At 42.8% G+C, this 21547-nt stretch overlaps 1 protein-coding gene across 6 annotated transcripts in view; it reads right to left on the bottom strand.

Annotated features, from left to right (window-relative positions):
* The window catches only part of CLSTN2 (calsyntenin 2), a 647841-nt gene that overhangs the window by 416459 nt on the left and 209835 nt on the right, over positions 1–21547 (bottom strand). For 2 of the 6 annotated variants that reach the window (XM_027584723.2, XM_027584720.2), the window contains exon 1: positions 19081–19114. The exons of 1 other annotated variant lie outside the window; for it this stretch is intronic. The gene's annotated coding sequence lies outside the window, so the exon portion shown is untranslated. 3 more of the 6 variants (XM_027584721.2, XM_027584722.2, XM_027584725.2) reach the window with 3 other exon arrangements.

Here is a 21547-nt window from a genome sequence, read left to right as displayed (position 1 = left end):
AATATTCACAGAAGATGAGGGTTACATTTCACTGTTTTAATTGGGTTGAACAAGCATTTGAGGAAAAGATGACTGAGTTGTTAATCCTTAACTGATGGATAGGTGCTCTCAGTGAGGATAGCATGTTGCTTTCCTTCCCTTCCTACCTCCTTTCCTTCTATCCATTTACCCAGCCATTTATTCACCATTCCTATTTTTTCTTCCCTTCCGTCTGTCATTTTATACCCATAAATAATTGTTTGGAGTGTGGGTTCTCTCAAAGTCCTTACCCCAGCCCAGGGATGAGCCACATGCCATCATCCTATTGGGTACTGGCATGTGGGCCAGGAGCAAGGCTAGGGAGAAATGTGCACTGAGGGATTGTATAATCTTACAAAAGTGAGTTTCAGTTGTCTCCACATAAGCCATCTGGACAAAGCCAACTGCTCAGAGCTTGTGCAAGACAAAGCCTGAGATTAGGTCCAAGGGGTCCTGGGCTTCTTGTCATAGTTCTAATACCATGTAACCTACAGGGTATCTTAGGCAAGTCTTTCAATCTTCCCAGATCTCTGCTCCCTCTCCTTTTATAAAATGGAGGTAATACTAATTCTGCAGGGTTAGTGGTAGGAAGATAAAATGAGACCTTGGATCAGAGCTGACTCGGTGACTAGCATGTTGTATGTCCACAGTAAAGCGCCTTTGATTCTGAAGCTCAGCAGGCTAGGGTCAGGACCCACATGGGACCCAGTGTGCCCCAGGTAGACAATGCTCAAGCTACCCAATAAACCTGTTGGTGGGCTCACAACCTAACAGAACTCCCAGGGGATGGGAAAATTAGATGAAGTCTGTAAAGAAGATTGGGAGCCATTCAAGAGGATCATTTGGAATAGGAAAAAGTGGGGCAGGGATTTTGATGGTTTAATGTTCACATTCAGTTGCTGGAGCCAACTCATTTTTCCACACAAAAATGTCTTACTTACTGAACAAAATGATTGTTACATCTATAATTCCCCAACATTGTTATTCCTTCAATATCTTATACTTCAATGCCTTTTAAACATCTTTAACCCCTAAAACCAGCCCTTAACTTACTCTGGAGTTTACACTACTAAGTGTAATTGTCTAAAACTCTTTCTGTAATCACTGTTGTTCAGTGTAACTAATCAGGAACTGCTACTCTTAAGGGACCTCTATGTGCCAGGCTCTGTAGCTGTGATCTCATTAAATCCTTACAACCATCCATGAGAGGACAGCACAGGATCCATTTCATGGATGAGGCTTTGGAGGTTTGGGGTGCTTAAATCAGTCGAGGCCATGGTCCCTCATGGAGGAACTGTAAGTCCCACCCCAACTATTCTTCCCTCTGACCAGTGATCAATGCAACAGCACATCTCCTGTGGGTCCACTCTTGGATCAAGTGTTCTAAGGGAGTGCAAGGAGACAAAACAGCGAAGAATGAAATCTATGGGAAAACAGTCAGGGTTCTCCAGAGAAACAGAACCAATAGGAGATAGAAAGAGATAGAGATATACATGTACACATATATATATACATATACACATATGTACATACACACACATACATACATTTGTGTATGCATATGTGTATGCATAAATAAAAGGATTGGCTCACTCAATTATGGGGGCTGGCAAATCTGAAATCTACGGGGGCAGGCCTGCAGGCTACAAGCTTAGGCAGGGGTTATTTGTGCAGTCTTGAGCAGAATTTCTTCTTTTCTGGGAAAACTCAGCTTTTGTTCTTAAAGCCTCTCAACTGATTGTTTGAGGCTCACCCACATTATTGAGGGTAATCTCCTTTACTTAAAACCAATTGATTGTAGATATTAGCCACATCTCCAAAATACCTTCATAGCAACACCCAAATTTGTGTTTCACTGAATAACTAGGTACTATAACCTAGCTAGATGGACACATAAAACTAGCCATCTTGCTCATTGAAGAATATTTTAAAAGGTTATATTCAAAAATGAGTGAAAGGATTTGACATAACAGTGCAAATTCCTTTTAACCTCAGATAGAACCACCATATTTTTGTTTCTCTACTGGCAAACTAATAAATAAAACTTTTGTGGCTTATGATATCAACTTTGTTCCAGAGGATAGGAAATGTGTGATACATTTTTATTGCAAATTCCATTTCATGCCTTAGATCCCAAGATGTTCAGAACAACGAACGGCAATTACCTGGTTTATAGTATATTCACTGCAAAATGCTCATCTGCTTCTCACTGCTTCAGAAAGAAAGCATTGGCAGGCCAATTTCACTTCTTATTTATGTGGACTATCTGGCTCCTTTCTGGGAAGTTGTGGAATATCAGAGGTAGGGGACAGGCACAAAAAAGCCTCTCCTCCACCACCACTAAATACATAATCCTAATAAAGCTGTAAGCCAAATACCCTAGGTCGCCCTCATGATGAGCCCCGAGCATCAGGGGTTTCAGACAAGGTGGTTCCCTTTGCAATTAATTGTCTACAGTATCATCAGCTCAGGCACCACAAATGCAGGGAAGCATTTTCTGAGCCTCCCCTTTCCCCCACCCCTGAAAACACACCCAGACTGAATTAGGCCTCTCTCCCTGTGCTCCCAAAGCCACCTCCCTATCCTGAGCACACCAAGGACCATACTGGGCTATAAATATCCTTTGTTTCTTTCCTCTAGCAGATGGTGGGGAAAGATACTGGCTCTTCCATGTCTGTATCTCTAACCCTAGCACACACAGCAGTTCTCGAAGCATGGCCCAGGAATTCTCGGAGGTCCCTGAGACCCTTGAGGGTTCACAACATCAAAACTATGTTCATAAATGTACTGAGATGCTATTTGCTTCCTTTGTTCTCATTCTCTCTGGAGGAGTCTTCCAGAGGCTATAGAACATGAAACCACAACAGATTTAATGCAGAAGCAGATAAGAGAATTCGGCTGTCTTCTATTAAAGCCGGACATTTGCAAAAATGTAAAAAAAATGGCACCCTCTTCACTATTTTTTTTACTTTGAATAATACAGTTTTTAATAAAAATATTTTTGTTAACATGACGGGTTTATTATTTTAACTGAATTAATAAATGTATATTTTAAATTTTATCAGCTTTAATTAGTAATGCAATACACAGCAATAGGTATAACCCACAAAAACATAAATTTGGGGGGGTTCTGTAATATGAGTGTTAAAGTGTTCTTTAGACCAAACGAGTTTGCTCTATGACCTGGCAAAGGATTTACAACACAGTATTTACTCCTATATAGGAAGGAAGAGAACAGATGTGAGTAGAGAAGACAGAGGAGAGAGAGAACAAGGAGACAGAGGAGAGGGAGGGAAAGAAAAGATACCTAAAATTGTTAAGGCAAGACTCAAATATTCAATTCTCAGATTCAACTCAGTTGGAGGAAAGTTGATCAATGTAGTGACAAGATCAGTCCTTTCTCTGGTCCTGGATGTGAAAGAAAAGCAACTGGTTGACTGAATAGTTTGCACACTGATTGTTGCTATACCAGGTGGGTAATAGAGCTTCTGATTCTTTTGGAAAAAGGAAGTGGAGCATCTTCCCTTGCTGTATGAACTTGAGCACATACTGTCAAGAGAATAATTGTCTGAAATCACAGTCTTTATATCTCTTGCAACCTGGTTGGAGAAACCGCCATAAAAAGAAACAAACTTCATGAATCATTCCTGCAAAAGGCATCAGAGGTTAAAAGCATCGTGATGAATTTCTGAAATAAATCTGTACTCTGAATTTTCAGAGTGTTTGGGAGGCAACCAGTGTGTCTCAAAAGAGAAATTATGATCTTAGTGATTTTAAAGGGTAACTCCACTGTTAAAGGTGTCAATTTCTCCTAGCTGTAAATAGAACAGGTATTTGCCAGCTAGAAGAGTCTCTCAGCGCTTAAGGCATCCTTCCCAAAAGAGATACATGAAATCCCTGATCTCACCAGTACTAAGTGCGGGGCATGGCACATGTGGTTAAAAGATCAATGAATGAATATGCTCTTACTGCTTCTGCCAGTGATCTGTGTGAAGATCCATGTACAATGTTTCTTCCTCAAATATAAATTCTCTTAACCAGGATTTCTGGTTTGGACATATTTACTTCTGAATAACTTTTGATCCATCAAGAGAATGTTGGTTTCCAACGTACACCAACACCACTTCTGGGGATAACTGAACAAGGAAGGAAAAAGGAAAAGAAAAACAAAGAGAATGGATGGACAGGATCCATTAAGGAAATCAGCAGAAGATAAACAATGGCCTGGGCAGCACAGCCTATAATAAGAAGGATTACATGTAATCCCACAGAACTGAGTAGGTCACAGGAGGAAAAGTAACTCCTATCTCATGAAATCAGATCATCACAGGACATTCTGATGGGAAACAAGACATGCACATTATCTGCAACAAAGCACACACACGTACTGGCAATTACCTGATTTAGGGTTGGGAGAGTCTAAAAGACTCTTATGAACACAGAATCACAAATGGAATTAATTATTCAGAGCTCATTATATTGAATTTAAGATGGGTATCATGTCATTGATAGTGTATTATTTGGTGTGCTATATATTAGTAAAAATTAAAATATTTACAAAAACAGTTACATGTTAATTCTCAACATCATTTTCTCATATTTTTTTTTAATGAGATTGAATTTCTCAACAGTGATGCCTCTTCCCATCAGAATTTTTCCAGGAACTCACTCTGCTTCACAAAGGGCATGAACCTGCTGCACAGCTGGCATCTGGTAGGGTTAATAGAGTCCTGGTCCCTTTTGATGTTAGCAGGATGTGTTGGTCTAGGTCCTCAAAAACAAAAACAAAAACAAAACAAAAAAACCAAACCAAAAAACAAAACAAAAAACAAAACAAAACAAAAAACAATAGAAAACCCAAGATGAGATGAAACATACAAGGATTTTACAAAGGAAAATGCTTATGTGAAGGAAAAGAGGCAAAGGGCTGAAGAGGCTGGAAATGGTTTTAGACCTTGATGCAAGTGTGACCCCAGTGTAGAAGAGAAGAGAAGACTGGTTGAAAGAGTCATCTTTCATGGAGTCTAAGTGGAACTGTATAAAGGTGAATCCCTGGGGTCATCCTCTACCCAAAGCCAGCAGTCTCAGAAATCCTGTGTCTCCTGTGTCTCCCAAGAGTGGGTCTGCCTTAGGATCCCCCAGCATTCCCACTCTCAGTCATTGGCTGGAAGCAGCCCGTGGGAGGCATGGCCTCAAAGCCAAGATGTCTCAACACCTACCAGCTCATTAACCCGCCCTATAGTTGGAGGTCCTAGGAGACACTTTCTTATGACTGCCAGGCACACAGGGTGCCTGGTCATGCTCTCAGTCCCCTCAGGGTTAACTTTAAAATTTTTTTCTCATTTATTTATTCATTTATTCATTCCTCATTATCCATTAAATATATACTTATTGAGCGCCTATTATGTACAAAACTCTATTCTAGGCATGAACAATGAAATTGAGAAGAAGTATATTCCTGGAAATATCTGGGTTGGCTGACATAGGTAAAATGTAATTAAAACATCTTGGAACAAGTGGACAGAAACTTGCCCCTTCTCATATCCATGACGGGCATGGGTAGTCAATCCCACAGAGTCTGGGCATGACCTTAGATTCCTTCCCAACACAATGTTTCTAGCAAACTCTATCAATCAATAAGAAATAGCACTTCATTATGGGTGTAAGAGAATGGTCGAGTTTGTTCTTCTGTATATAGCTGTCCAGTTTTCCCAGCACCATTTATTGAAGAGACTGTCTTTTTTCATTGGATATTTTGTCCTGCTTTGTTGAAATTTAGTTGACCATAGAGTTGAGGGTCCATATCTGGGCTCTCTATACTGTTCCATTGATCTATATGTCTGTTACACCATACACAAAGATAAACTCTAAATGGATGAAAGACCTCAATGTGAGACAGGAATCCATCAAAATCCTAGAGGAGAACATAGGCAGTAACCTCTTCGACATTGGCCATAGCAATTTTTTCAAGGACATGTCTCCAAAGGCAAGGGAAACAAAAGCAATAATGAACTTTGGGACTTCATCAAGATAAAAACCTTCTGCACAGCAAAGGAAACAGTCAACAAAACAAAGAGACAACCCACAGAATAGGAGAGATATTTGCAAATGACACTACAGATAAAGGGCTGGTATCCAAGATCTATAAAGAACTTCTCAAACTCAACACCCAAAAAAAACAAATAATCAAGTCAAAAAATGGGCAGAAGACATGAACAGACACTTCTCCAAAGAAGACTTTGAATGTGCTAATAGACACATGAAAAAATGTTCATCATCATTAGCCGTCAGGGAAATTCAAATCAAAACCACATTGAGATACCACCTTATACCAGTTAGAATGGCAAAAACTGACAAGGCAAGAAACAAATATTGGAGAGGATGTGGAGAAAGGGCAACTCTTACATTGTTGGTGGGACTGTAAGTTGGTATAGCCACTTTGGAAAACAGTGTGGAGGTGCCTCAAAAAATTAAAAACAGAGCTACCCTATGACCCAGCAATTGCATTACTGGGTATCTACCCCAAAGATACAGATGTAGTGAAAATAAGGGCCACATGCACCCCAATGTTCATAGGGGCAATGTCCACAATATCCAAACTGTGGAAGGAACCGAGATGCTCTTCATCAGATGAATTGATAAAGAAGATGTGGTCCATATATACAATGGAATATTACTCAGCCATCAGAAAGGATGAATACCCACCATTTGCACTGACATGGATGGAACTAGAGGGGATTATGCTGAGTGAAATAAGTCAAACAGAGAAAGACAATTATTATATGGTTTCACTTATTTGTGGAACATAAGGAATAGCATGGAGGACATTAGGAAAAGGAAGGGAAAAATGAGGGGGGGGGAATGAGAAGGGGAAACGAACCATGAGAGACTATGGACTCCAAGAAACAAACTGACGGAGAGGGCGGAGCAAGATGGCGGAGGGGTAGGAGACCTGGATTTCGTCTGGTCTCAGGAATTCAGCTGAATAGGGATCAAACCATTCTGAAACCTACGAACTCAACAGGAGACCGGAGAGTAGCAACAAATCTCTAAACAGAGAAGCGACCACCTACTGGAAGGTAGGACGTGCGGAGAAGGTGAATCCGAGGCGATATTCGGGACGATAGACGGCGGGGGAGGGGGCCTCCGTCGGCCGCTTCTGGCAAGTGATAGAGCCGCAGAGCACAAGATTGGAACTTTTATAAGTCAGTTCTGCTGAGGGACGTCACCCAAGTGGCTAAGCGGGAGGTGGAAATCTCGCGGGACAGTGTGGTCTCAGGGACCCTCGGGGTCACAGAAAGACGGGGGTGCCTGAGTGCGGCAGAGCTCCCAGGTATCGGAACGGGGAAGCTGGCTGCTGAGACGAGCCGAGGCGCGGGCTCTCAGCTCGGGGTGGCCATAAACGGTGATCGGTGACACAGTAGGCCACTGCTCCTCTGGCAGGGACCCAACAAGCGGCAGAGCCGGGAAGACTCCCCTCCTCCCCCGGGAGGAGCGGCGCGGGACGCACCGTAGGGATCTGCTGGGTTTGGAGACTCCACACGGGGTCGGGTGCCAGAGATAGCAACGCTCAGTCACAGGCCAGGTGAGCACGGAGAGCGGCCGGAGACCGGGGACAAGGGAGTGACCTGCTTTTCTCTGGGGGCGCACTGAGGAGCGGGGCCCCGAGTTCTCGGCTCCTCCGGGCGGAGATTGGGAGGCCACCATTTTCACCCTGGTCCTCCAAAGCTGTACCAGAGCTTGCAGGGAACAAAAGCTCCTGAGAGCAAACCCGAGCAGCTTGCTTAGCCCGGACCAACAAGGGCGGGGCAATTCCGCTTCCAGCACAGACAATTGGGAACCACGGCAACAGGCCCCTCCCCCAGAAGATCAGCACGAACAGCCAGCAAGCCAAGACCAAGTTTACCGATCAAGGAGAACGGAGAGAACTCCAGCGCTAGGGGAATACTGCACATAGAATTCATGGCTTTCTTTTACCATAATTCATTAGTTTTCAAAGTTAAGTTTTTAACTGTTTTTTTTTCTTTTTCCCTTTTTCGACCAACATCTTATCAATCCCTTTTTTTAAAAAACATTTTTTATTTTTTCATTTTTAGAGTCATATTCTATCCCTTCATAGTAGTTACCCTTCTTTTTTGGCATATATATATTAGTTGTTCTCTCTTTAAAATTTTGAGATACAGTTTCTTCTAACAGATCAAAATATACCCTAAATCACTAGTGTATGGCTTTGTTCTAGTCTCCTGCCTAATCACATTCTCTCCCCCCTTTTTTTTTAAATCTTCTTCTTTCTTTTTTCAAACAACTTCTTATCGTATCAATTCCTTTTATAAAATCTTTTATAATTTCCATCTTTACAGGCATCTTCCATTCCTTCATTGTATCAACCCTTATTTTGTACAAATATAAGTCTTTCTTCCTTTAAAAATTTTAGGAGGCACTTTTTTCTAACAGACCAAATATGCCCAAAATCTAGTGTATAGCACTGATCTATGCACTAGCCTGATCATATTTGATCATATTCGGGTTTTTCTGGTATTGTTCTGTTTTTGTTTTTATCTTTTTTTGTTTTTTTTTTTCTTTCTTTCTTTTCCCTTTCTTTTTTCTTTCTTTCTTCCTTTCTTTTCCCCCTGGTTTCAGGTCTTTTCTGAGTTATATAGAGTATATTGCTGGGGACGTTGTTAACCTGTTAGCATTTTGTTCTCTCATTCATCTATTCTCCTCTGGACAAAATGACAAGACGAAAAAAATCACCTCAGCAAAAAGAACAAGAGGTAGTACCGTCAGCCAGGGACCTACTCAATACGGACATTAGTACGAAGTCGGACCTAGAGTTCAGAATCATGACTTTAAAGATACTAGCTGGGCTTGGAAAAAGCGTGGAAGTTATTAGAGAAACCCTTCTGGAGAAATAAAAGAACTAAAATCTAACCAAGTCGAAATCAAAAGGCTATTAATGAGGTGCAATCAAAAATGGGGGCACTAACTGCTAGGATAAATGAGGCTATAAAAGAGAGAATCAGCGATATAGAAGACCAAATGATGGAAAATAAAGAGGCCTGAGAAAAAGAGAGAGAAACAACTACATGATCATGAGGGCAGAATTTGAGCGATAAGCGATACGATAAGACAAAACAACATTAGAATATTGGGATCCCAGAAGAAGAAGAAAGAGAGAGAGGGGCAGAAGGCATATTGGAGCAAATATAGCAGAGCACTTCCCTAATATGGGGAAGGAAACAGGCATCAAAATCCAGGAGGCACAGAGAACCCCTCTCAAAATCAATAAAAATAGGTCAACACACCCGACATCTAATAGTAAAACTTACGAGTCTCAGAGACAAAGAGAAAAATACTGAAAGCAGCTCAGAAGAGATATGTAACCTACAATGGTAGAAATATTAGATTGCAACAAACCTATCCACAGAGACCTGGCAGGCCACAAAGGACTGGCATGATATCTTCAGAGCACTAAATGAGAAAAATATGCAGCCAAGAATACTATATCCAGCTAGGCTATCATTGAAAATAGAAGGAGAGATAAAAAGCTTCCAGGACAAACAAAAACTAAAGGAATTTGCAAACACAAAACCAGCCCTCCAAGAAATATTGAAAGGGGTCCTCTAAGCAAAGAGAGAGCCTAAAAGCAGCACAGATCAGAAAGGAACAGAGACAATATACAGTAACAGTCACCTTGCAGGCAATACAATGGCACTAGATTCATACCTTTCAATAGTTACCCTGAATGTAAATGGGCTAAATGCCCCAATCAAAAGACACAGGCTATCAGATTGGATTAAGAAACAAGACCCATCCATATGCTGTCTGCAAGAGGACTCATTTAGACCCAAAGACACCCCCACATTGAAAGTGAGGGGGTGGAAAACCATTTACCATGCTAATGGACACCAAAAAGAAAGCTGGGGTGGCAATCCTTATATCAGACAAATTAGATTTTAAAACAAAGACTGTAATAAGACATGAGGAAACACACTATATCCTACTTAAAGGGTCTAACCAACAAGAAGATCTAACAATTGTAAATATCTATGCCCCTAACATGGAGCAGCCAAATATATAAGGCAATTAATAACAAGTGAAGAAACACATTGACAACCATACAATAATAGTGGGGGACTATAACACCCCCCTGACTGACATGGACAGATCATCTAAGCAAAAGATCAACAAGGAAATAAAGACTTTAAATGACACACTGGACCAAATGGACTTCACAGACATATTCAGAACATTCCATCCCAAAGCAACGGAATACACATTCTTCTCTAGTGCCCATGGAACACTCTTCAGAATTGACCACATCCTAGGTCACAAATCAGGTCTCGACCAGTACCAAAAGGACTGGGATTATCCCTGCATATTTTCAGACCACAATGCTTTGAAACTAGAACTCAATCACAAGAGGAAAGTCGGAAAGAACTCAAATACATGGAGGCTAAAGAGCATCCTACTAAAGAATGAATGCGTCAACCAGGAAATTAAAGAAGAATTAAAAAAATTCATGGAAACCAATGAAAATGAAACACCACTGTTCAAAATCTTTGGGATACAGCAAAGGCAGTCCTGAGAGGAAACTATATAGCAATACAAGCCTTTCTCAAGAAACAAGAAAGGTCTCATTACACAACCTAACCCTACACTGAAAGGAGCTGGAGAAAGAACAGCAAATAAAGCCTAAACCCAGCAGGAGAAGAGAAATAATAAAGATCAGAGCAGAAATCAATGAACTAGAAACCAAAGAACAGTAGAACAGATCAACGAAACTAGGAGCTGGTTCTTTGAAAGAATTAACAGATTGATAAACCCCTGGCGAGACTTATCAAAAAAGAAAAGAGAAATGACCCAAAACAACAAAATCATAATGAAAGAGGAGAGATCACAACCAACACTAAAGAAATACAAAACAATTATAGGAACATATTATAGGGGGCCCGGGTGGTTCAGTTGGTTAAGCGACTGCCTTCGGCTCAGGTCATGATCTTGGAGTCCCGGGATCGAGTCCCACATCGGGCTCCCTGCTCAGCAGGGAGTCTGCTTCTCCCTCTGACCCTCTTCCCTCTCATGCTCTCTATCTCTCATTCTCTCTCTCTCAAATAAATAATAAAATCTTTAAAAAAAAAAAGAACATATTATAAGGAACTCTATGCCAGCAAATTAGATAACCTGGAAGAAATGGGTGCATTCCTAGAGATGTATCAACTACCAAAATTGAACCAGGAAGAAATAGAAAACCTGAACAGACCTATAACCACTAAGGAAATTGAAGCAGTCATCAAAAATCTCCCAACAAACAAAAGCCCAGGGCCAGATGGCTTCCCAGGGGAATTCTATCAGACATTTAAAGAAGAATTAATACCTATTCTCCTGAAAACCGTTCCAAAAAATAGAAATGGAAGGAAAAACTTCCAAACTCATTTTATGAGGCCACCATTACCTTGATCCCCAAACCAGACAAAGACCCCATCCAAAAGGAGAATTACGAGACCAATATCCTTGATGAACATGGATGCAAAAATCTCACCAAAATACTAGCCAATAGGGTCCAACAGTACATTAAAAGATTATTCACCATGACCAAGGTGGGATTTATCCCTGGGCTGCAAGGCTGGTTTCAACATCCGCAAATCAATCAATGTGATACAATACATTAACAAAAGAAAGAACAAGAATCATATGATCCTCTCAATAGATGCAGAAGAAATGCATTTGACAAACTACAGCATCCTTTCTTGATCAAAACTCTTCAGAGTATAGGGATAGAGGGGTACATACCTCAATATCATAAAAGCCATCTATGAGAAACCTACAGCGAATATCATTCTCAAGGGGGAAAAGCTGAGAGCTTTTCCCCTAAGGTCAGGAACGTGGCAGGATGTCCACTCTCACCACTGCTATTCAACATAGTATTAGAAGTCCTAGCCACAGCAATCAGACAACAAAAAGAAATCAAAGGCATCCAAATCGGCAAAGAGGAAGTCAAACTCTCACTCTTTGCAGATGATATGATACTGTATGTGGAAAACCCAAAAGACCTCCACCCCAAAACTGCTAGAACTCATACAGGGAATTCAGTAAGGTAGCAGGATATAAAATCAATGCACAGAATCAGTGGCATTCCTATACACCAACAAGACAGAAGAGAGACAAATCAAGGAGTTGATCCCATTTACAATTGCACTCAAACCATAAGATACCTAGGAATAAATTTAACCAAAGAGGCAAAGGATCTGTACTCAGAAAACTATAAAATACTCAGGAAAGAAATTGAAGAAGACACAAAGAAATGGAAAAACGTTCCATGCTCATGATTGAAGAACAAAACATTGTGAAGATGTCAATGCTACCTAGAGCTATCTACACATTCATGCAATTCCCATCAAAACACCATCCACTTTTTTCAAAGAAATGGAACAAATAATCCTAAAATTTGTATGGAACCAGAAGAGACCCCAAATAGCCAGAGGAATATTGAAAAAGAAAAGCAAAGCTGGCAGCATCCCAATTCCGGACTTCCAGCTCTATTACAAAGCTGTCATCATCAAGACAGTGTGGTACTGGCACAAAAACAGACACATAGATCAATGGAACAGAATAGAGAGCCCAGAAATGGACCCTCAACTCTATGGTCAACTCATCTTCGACAAAGCAGGAAAGAATGTGCAATGGCAAAAAGACAGTCTCTTCAACAAATGGTGTTGGGAAAATTGGACAGCCACATGCAGAAGAATGAAACTAGACCATTTCCTTACACCACACACAAACATAGACTCCAAATGGTTGAAAGACCTAAACGTGAGACAGGAGTCCATCCAAATCCTAAAGGAGAACACAGGCAGCAACCTCTTCGACCTCAGCCACAGCAACTTCTTCCTAGAAACATCGCCAAAGGCAAGGGAAGCAAGGGCAAAAATGAACTATTGGGATTTCATCAAGATAAAAAGCTTTTGCACAGCAAAAGAAACAGTCCACAAAACCAAAAGACAACCGACAGAATGGGAGAAAATATTTGCAAATGACATATCAGATAAAGGGCTAGTATCCAAAATCTATAAAGAACTTATCAAATCAACACCCAAAGAACAAATAATCCAAACAAGAAATGGGCAGAAGACGTGAACAGACATTTTTCCAAAGAAGACATCCAAATGGCCAACAGACACATGAAAAAGTGCTCAACATCGCTCGGCATCAGGGAAATCCAAATCAAAAGCTCAATGAGATACCACCTCACACCAGTCAGAATGGCTAAAATTAACAAGTCAGGAAACGACAGATGTTGGCGGGGATGCGGAGAAAGGGGAACCCTCCTACACTGTTGGTGGGAATGCAAGCTGGTGCGGCCACTCTGGAAAACAGTATGGAGGTTCCTCAAACAGTTGAAAATAGAGCTACCCTACGATCCAGCAATTGCACTACTGGGTATTTACCCCAAAGATACAAATGTAGGGATCCGAAGGGGTACGTGAACCCCAATGTGTATAGCAGCAATGTCCACAATAGCCAAACTGTGGGAAGAGCCGAGATGTCCATCGACAGACGAATGGATAAAGAAGATGTGGTATATATACACAATGGAATACTATGCAGCCATCAAAAGGAATGAGGTCTTGCCATTTGCAATGACGTCGATGGAACTGGAGGGTGTTATGCTGAGTGAAATAAGTCAATCAGAGAAGGACATGTATCATATGACCTCACTAATACGAGGAATTCTTAATCTCAGGAAACAAACTGAGTGTTGCTGGAGTGATGGGGGTGGGAGGGATGGGTGGCTGGGTGATAGACATTGGGGAGGGTATGTGCTATGGTGAGCGCTGTGAATTATATGAGACTGTTGAATCACAGATCTGTACTTCTGAAACAATAATGCAACATATGTTAAGAAAAAAGAAAAAGAAGAAGATAGCAGGAGGGGAAGAATGAAGGGGAGTAAGTCGGAGGGGGGAGACGAACCATGAGAGACGATGGACTCTGAAAAACAAACTGAGCGTTCTAGAGGGGAGGAGGGGTGGGGGGATGGGTTTAGCCTGGTGATGGGTATTAAAGAGGGCACGTTCTACGTGGAGCACTGGGTGTTATGCACAAACAATGAATCATGGAACACTACATCAAGAAAAAAAAAAGAAAGAAAGAAACAGACTGAGGGTTCTAGGGGGGGGGGGGGGGAGGGGTTAGCCTGGTGATGGGTATTGAGGAGGGCACGTTCTGCATGGAGCACTGGGTGTTATGAACAAACAATGAATCATGGAACACTGCACCCAAAACTAATGATGTAATATATGGTGATTAACATAACAATAAAAAATTAAACACTGGAAAAAAAAATACTAATGAAGTATTGTACGGTGACTAACATAACATAAGCAAATTTAAAAAAAAGAAGTAACTCTTAAATGAAACCCATTTGCCATCCCTCTCCTAGGAGAAGTGGTGGACATGGGTGGGGGGTGTGGGGGTCTATGGAATGCAAAGAACATTATATATCCAGCCTAGGTATCTATGCTGAGAATGTAGGGCAAGATGAAGATAAATAAGATTGTCCTCAGGAGTGTTGGTAATAAATGTGTTTTCAGAAAGGAAGAGAGGAAGCATGAATAAGGACATAAAATCAGCTTTTACTCTTATAGCTTGGGGCTACAATCTAGAAATGGTTTTTGAGACAGATCATAATCATAATGCAATGAACCTTCATGCCTCTGTCTTGAAATTTTAGAATCCCTTGACTTAAGGGTGGTTCCATGACTGTGGGCATCATTGATAGTGGGCACTTAGCAAATGCATAATGAATTGGATTGAAGGTGGTACTTGCATAGTGGCTATTATCCTCTAGGTTTTCCAATGTAGCAAGCAAACAATTCCTAGGCAGACTCAGGTTGCTCTAGACCCAGCCCCTGGCTTTGGGAGAAAGCAAGGACATTAAGCTTTGAATATAATTTGCATGCTCTTTTCTCAAAGATGAATCCCTAACTAGGTATAATTTATCATTCCTATTCAAATGTTCAGGAAACCTGAACCTGCCACTTGGAACAGGAGGCAACTTCTGATTTCCTCCTAGGCCTGCTCCTCACCTCAGGGCACCATATCTTGGAAAAGGGCACCATTATTGCTGTCAAGGCAGAAACCCCAGGAGGGCCCTTGATTCCTTCTTTTCTCTAAACCAACAGTCCTTCCATATCCACACATAAACCATCAGCAGGTTCTGCCATTTCTACATCAACATGATAGAATGTGGAACTTCAACGTGGAACTTCACGTGGGAACTTCACGTGGAACTTCAGGGGCGCCTGGTGGCTCAGTTGGTTAAGCGTCTGCCTTTGGCTGGGGGTTATGATCCTGGGATCCTGGGATCGAGTCCCGCACTGGGCTCCCTGGCTCAGTGGGGAGCCTGCTTCTCCCCCTCCCCCTCCCGCTGCCTGCCACTCCCCCTGTTCGTGTGCTCTCTCCTCTCTGTCATATAAATAAAATCTTTTAAAAAATCCTTAAAAAAAAAAATGTGGAACTTCTCTTCTCCACCTGCCAACCTCCCATCCCCAGCTAATACCATCTCTTGCTTGAAACTCTGCAAGAACCCTCTGATTTGCCTCCGTGTTCACTCTTCTCCCCTATAATCCCTTTTCTACAGAGCTTCCAGAGTGATGGTTTCAAAAAGAAAATCTGATCATAAAACAGGCTATGGCCATTTCTTCTTAGAGCCTCTTGAGGTTGCCCACCATACTTAGGATAAAATTCAAACTTCTTCCTATGAGGTATAAGATCATTCCTGACTCATCCCTCCACCACTTCTCCTCACCCACTCCGCCCTGGCCACAGTGGTTTCCTTTTTATTCCTCAGATTTACCAAGCTCAGTCCTAGCTTGGGGTATCTGCACTAGCTCTTCCCTCTGCCTGAATGCTTTTCCTGCTATGGCATGACTCACCTTCCTCATCATTCAGCTCTCAGCTCAGACTTCAGAGAACCCCTTCCAGAAAACCTCATCTCAAGTATCTTCTCACTGCCCAACTCATCCTATCACACCTTGATTCTTTCCATGACAATTATCACACCTGAAATGACCTTTTGTAAGTCTTGACTTTTTCATTGTCTATTTGGCCCCTCTGGAATAGAAACCCTGAGAGCAGGGACCTTATCTGTTTTGTCCATCACTCTTTCTCCAGAGCTTAAACAGTGTCTGGCCCATGGGAAGCACCAATAAATACATGCAAAGTCACTGAATGAACTATCACCCATCATAACTGTCAGTGGGATTAGAAAAGTGTCTTTCTGACACCAGCCTCCTTCTTCTTATTCTGCCCTTTCCTAGCACAGCTCAGCTCCCTCTGGGAAGCCCCTTTCCCAGCAGGATGTTTCTCTCATCTCCCATGCTGCCATCACTGTCCTACGTTCCACCCTCTGTATTGTTCCCAAGGTACCAGTGATGAATCATGCTCAGACCCTCTTCATTTCAAGGCTCTTATTTTTGTGTAGAGAGAATCTTAGAACTTTAAAGGTCTTTTAACCTCCAAGAATGAGGCTCTCCAAGAAGGAATTCAGGGGTGAGGTAATGATTTTGAGAATGGATTTACCTGTGCCTTGATTTCCTTTTTAATCGCATCCCCCCAAACACACACAGGTGCACCCAGCCCTCATAGCTCTTGTCATAGCACACATGGTCTGAGCTGGTGGAGACCAGTTAGCAGAGCCTATCCCAGAACTATATGGGGAAGTCCTGCTCTTCACCACGGCTAGGCAGAATGCTGAAGCTCCAAGCCAGAGCTCTTGCCAAATTCCTACCATAGGTAGGTGGACTCTAGCCCTGAGGAGTGACAGTCAAAGCAGAGCATTCCCATGGTTTAGTGTAGGGTGATTTGTTTTTTTAACTGCCTGGCAGCCTCTTGTATTCCCTGTGCCAATGCGTGCACCTGCTCCTCTACCCCTCTGTCTTCATAAAAGAGCTTCTGCCTACACAGTCCTGAGCAACAGGGCCCAGAAATGAAGCTGAGAGGAGCCATGCAGGAAGCAAGGTGCCAGGACCCTTTCTCTCAACAGTGGAAGCTGGAACCTCATCTCTTCCTCTACAAGAGTTTAACAAGCCCCACACTGTGCCCGGGCATGCAATTCCAAAATCCTCCTAAAGCAAGCTCTCTGAGGCACCACATAAACCAGGCAGGCACCCAAGCTCCACAGCCAGTGTGGCTCCAATCACAGGTAAATTAGTCTCCTTTGGGATCCTCTGAGCTGAAGTTAGTGCATGTGGGGACAAACCTTGGCTTCAGGGCTTGTCCCTGGGGCTTGTGCATAACAGGTTCTTTGTAAGTATCTCTTCGATTCATGAAGCATTTATGTCTAGGATATGCAGATTATTTCCAACTCCCCTGAGCATGGAGTAGGAGAATATGGGATTTCCTTAAGTACAAGGGAAAGGAACTAGCTGTAAAGTAGACCTTTAGGATATGGGGGCTGCTTACTCCTGAGGGTTGATTTTCATCTAACCAAAAATAACTTGCAAAATGGCTTACACCCACAAATAAGAACAGACTAATGGAATGTGAATCCCCACTGCCCATGTACACAATGTTGTCCATAAGTAACAAATTCATTTAACAAATATTTATATAGTAACTATGGCATGGGGGGAGGGGCTTTGCTAGGTATTAGAGGTACAGCACTATGTAGTTAGACTAGTAATTATTTTTTTAAGATTTTATTTATTTATCTGAGAGAGAGGGAGAGAGAGAGCGAGCATGAGCAGGGGTAGGGGCAAAGGAGCAGAAGGAGAGGGAGAAGCAGACTCCCCACTGAGCAGGGAGCCCATCCATCTCAGACCAAGCAGAGCTTGATCCCAGAACCTTGAGATCATGACCTGAGCCGAAGGCAGACGCTTAACTGACTGAGCCACCCAGGAGCCCTGTTAAACTAGTAATTAAATTGGGGTAAGTGCTAAAAAGAGTAGAAGATCCTACGAGGATATATGTCAGAGGGAAGTGACCTATTTGAGGTTGCTGAAGGGACCACCATTCAAAAGTGACAGATAGGTGAGGTGAGACCTGAAAGCTGAGAGGGATGAAGAATGCTCCAGAAGAGAGAACTGCAATGGAAGAGACTCTAAGACAAGCCTGAGTGTGGGTCCACCAGAGAAACAACTATAGAACTAATGTGTGTGATGGGGGAGGCAAGGGATGGCTTCATGCTTGGAGAAGCTCCCAATAACCGAAATTGAGACGAGGATTCAGAACTCTAACTATGTGATTAGGTAGCTCAGATGTAATTTTTGCAGAAACTTCAGAAGGGGGTGGTCAATAAGGAATCCACTTTTGCAGGTGTTTAGGAGGTGGGGCTGGACCTCGCTGGCTCTTGCATGATGAGCTAGATAGGCAAAGAGCTGAAGGAAGATCAAAAACCTAGATAGCCCCCCATCTTCCTCCCTTCTCTCTCATCTGTTAATTCATGTTTTACCATGTCTACATAGTGCCCCTCATGGAAATGTCTCTTCCATCCCCACTGCCAGGCCAGGCCCAGCCCCCCGTCACTGCTCTTAGTGTTTGTGGCAACTGCCTCCAACCGTCTCTCGTATTGTACCCTCCAAAGCATCCTCGCTGCTGCAGGCAGAGTAGCCGCTAAAACACAGATCAGACCACGCCTGCTTCCCTCCTTCCTGGAGCTCCCTCACCCTGGATATAAAGATCACACTCAGCCTGGCACACAGGCTTTTCACTTTGTAATCTCTACTTGCTCTGACTCCCACTCATTGCCTAATCTCCCCTGACACCTTAAGTTTCCTGTGCATGCCCTGCTCTCTCTCCAGCCCTGCCATAAGCTTCTCTCCCACCATTTGCTAGGAGCTCTGGGGGATTTGCCACTCTTCCTACATGACCTCGTTTTATGGGCCAAGGGTATCGCCAAGCCCCTCACTTTCAGCTGCAACCACTCACAGATCACTTTTGCACACTGCTTATAGGCAAACTCTCCTGAAGCTATGTAGATTTGTAAATGACTTTTCCAAAAGTTTCCTGCTCCATCTGATCTTCTGAGGCCAAGTAGTTATATGTTGCCCAAGCACTTACTGAGCACCTGCTATGTTTCCAGACCCGTGTCAACCACCAAGTGAGGCAGAGGGCCAGGCACAGGTCTTGCATTCATCACAATGTAATGTCAGTGACATCACCACAAGGAAGGAGGACTGTTCTAAGAAAGTGCGGGAGATGCCATGTAAAGCTAGATCAGTACTGTATGTTTGACCATACTGTTGCCATTCTTTTGTTGTTGTTATAAAGTTTTCTGCAGGTTAAACCCTATACTTTGTGCTGGGAACTGTACCATGCTGTTGCAAGCTGAATTTCCTGGGAAGCAGACCCTAAGACTGCGTTTACTGGATATGATGTTTCTTTAGGAGTACCCTTGCTATCAACAGCTATAGAGGAGAGGAGGAAGCAGGAAGGGCAGTGGGAGACGGGAAGCTGTGACGCAGGCTCAACAAACCCCAGTGATGCTCTAGAGTTTGAATGGCCCTTTCCAGGTTGTCCTGGGCTGGTCTGAGAGGGATGGCGTCTTTACACTCTTGAATTCATCAGTCCCTGCATGGGGCCACCCTAGGAAAGGGATTAACTTTGGGCAATGCCCCTCCCTGCAGCTGCAGCAATGCCGAAGGGGCTGACAGCTGAAAGCTGTTTCTTCCAAGACTTCTCCCAGCAGCTGGGGCAACTGGTACTTTACTGAAAGGGGTCTAGGTAGCACATTGCAGGGTTCACTACACAGCTGCATTCCAAGTTTCACTTTGAAAACTTATGACGACCCAAGATGTAGATATTGTCTCCATTTTACAGATGAGAAACAGGCATGGAGAATATCATGTGACCAAAGTAGCACATGCTGGATTTGAACTCAGTTATGGTTTCACAGCTTATGCAGTGTTCATTCCTTCCAAGCAAGTGGGGAAGGCCTTACCTGTGTCCCCACACCTACCATAGACAGAGCACACAACAGACCATGATTCATTGACATAACCAGATCAGAAGGTAGAAGCAGTATGCTCAGGTCAGTCTGGGTGTGAATGAAGTGTGCCACCATGTTACCCACCTGTACCCACTTTGTAACTGGGACACTGCCTCATCCTAGGTTATATTCAGGACCCTAGGAGGTGGTACCGAGGCTAGGACTAATGAGGTTGTCTAATTTAACCAATAAAAATATAGGATACCCAGGGCACCTGGGTGGCTCAGTTGGTTAAGCGACTGCCTTCGGCTCAGGTCATGATCCTGGAGTCCCGGGATCAAGTCCCGCATCGGACTCCCGGCTCAGCGGGGAGTCTGCTTCTCCCTCTCCCGCTCCCCCCTCTTGTGTTCTCTCTCTCTCTCTCATTCTCTCTCTCAAATAAATAAAATCTTCAAAAAAATAGGATACCCAGTTAAATTTGATTTAAAATAGACAATAAATGATTGTTTTAGTATAAGTATGTCCATACAATATTTGGGACATGCTCCTACTAAAAAGTCATTGGCTGTTTATCTGATGTTCGTATTAACTGTGTGCCTGGTATTTTGTCTAACAACCCTGCTCATGGTGAAGTGGAATCCCTATTCTCAGATGATTTCAGTGACATAAATTTTCCTCAGACCATTCTTTCTCAGTTTGGAAATCCTTTTCCTGTGCCCAAAGTGTTTCACTGCACCGTTAAAGCTCATGATTATTGTGCCAGCACCTCTGGGACAGTGGACCCATGAACTATAGTTATTCACCCTCAGGATTTACTGAGAGCGGGTTTTGGGGAATATGCGCAAGAGAACACAGATGGAGACGAGGGATGGCCAGAAGTGGACAATACTAAGGGGGTGGAGGGCTCAGGATGAGAAGAAAGGGCTCATGGTGTGTGGGGTAGCCTTATGAGCTTCTCTATTGATTTCAGTCAGGCTCTGGAGAAGGATTCCAGTCTTTTAGGATTGCTCGACAAAGGATTGCCTCTTTCTGGCTTGGAGGGTAACACTCCACTGCTCCATCCCCCAATGAGCCCCTGTCCACCAGCAGGAAGTTGTACCCATGACTTGCTTATGGGCCACCAAGTGGTATAGTTCCACCACATTGGAACAGACCCAGGTATTTCAAACTTCCAGCTCCACACTCACAGTCTCCTCATCCTGTCATTGGCCTAGAACTTGGAAGTTTCTAGCAGGTCTGTGATGAGAAAATGGTATAGAGACAATCAAAAATGTCATCACAAGTGACCCGAACTTCTTTGTCTCCCAACTTTCCAGATGAGCCATTCCCTTTTATTACCTAGAGATTCATAAAAATGCATAAGTGAATGCAAAAGCTTAAATAGTTTTCTTTTAGAAGTTTGGCACTAACTACATTAAACAAATTCCCTCAGCCTTGGACAAGAAGCCATTAGATATGGACTATTACTTGCATTATCATTACATTCGTGGGTCTTATGAAAAATAAAAGTTCTAATCAGCATGAACATTTATAAAGTGCCATGATGGGAAATATGCCAGGCTGGGCTGTCTCAAATACCCAAACGAAACACAGTGAGTA

This window comes from Zalophus californianus, chromosome 1 (assembly GCF_009762305.2).
Source record: "Zalophus californianus isolate mZalCal1 chromosome 1, mZalCal1.pri.v2, whole genome shotgun sequence".
Lineage (NCBI taxonomy): Eukaryota > Metazoa > Chordata > Mammalia > Carnivora > Otariidae > Zalophus > Zalophus californianus.
This window is presented reverse-complemented; position numbering and strand designations above follow the sequence as displayed.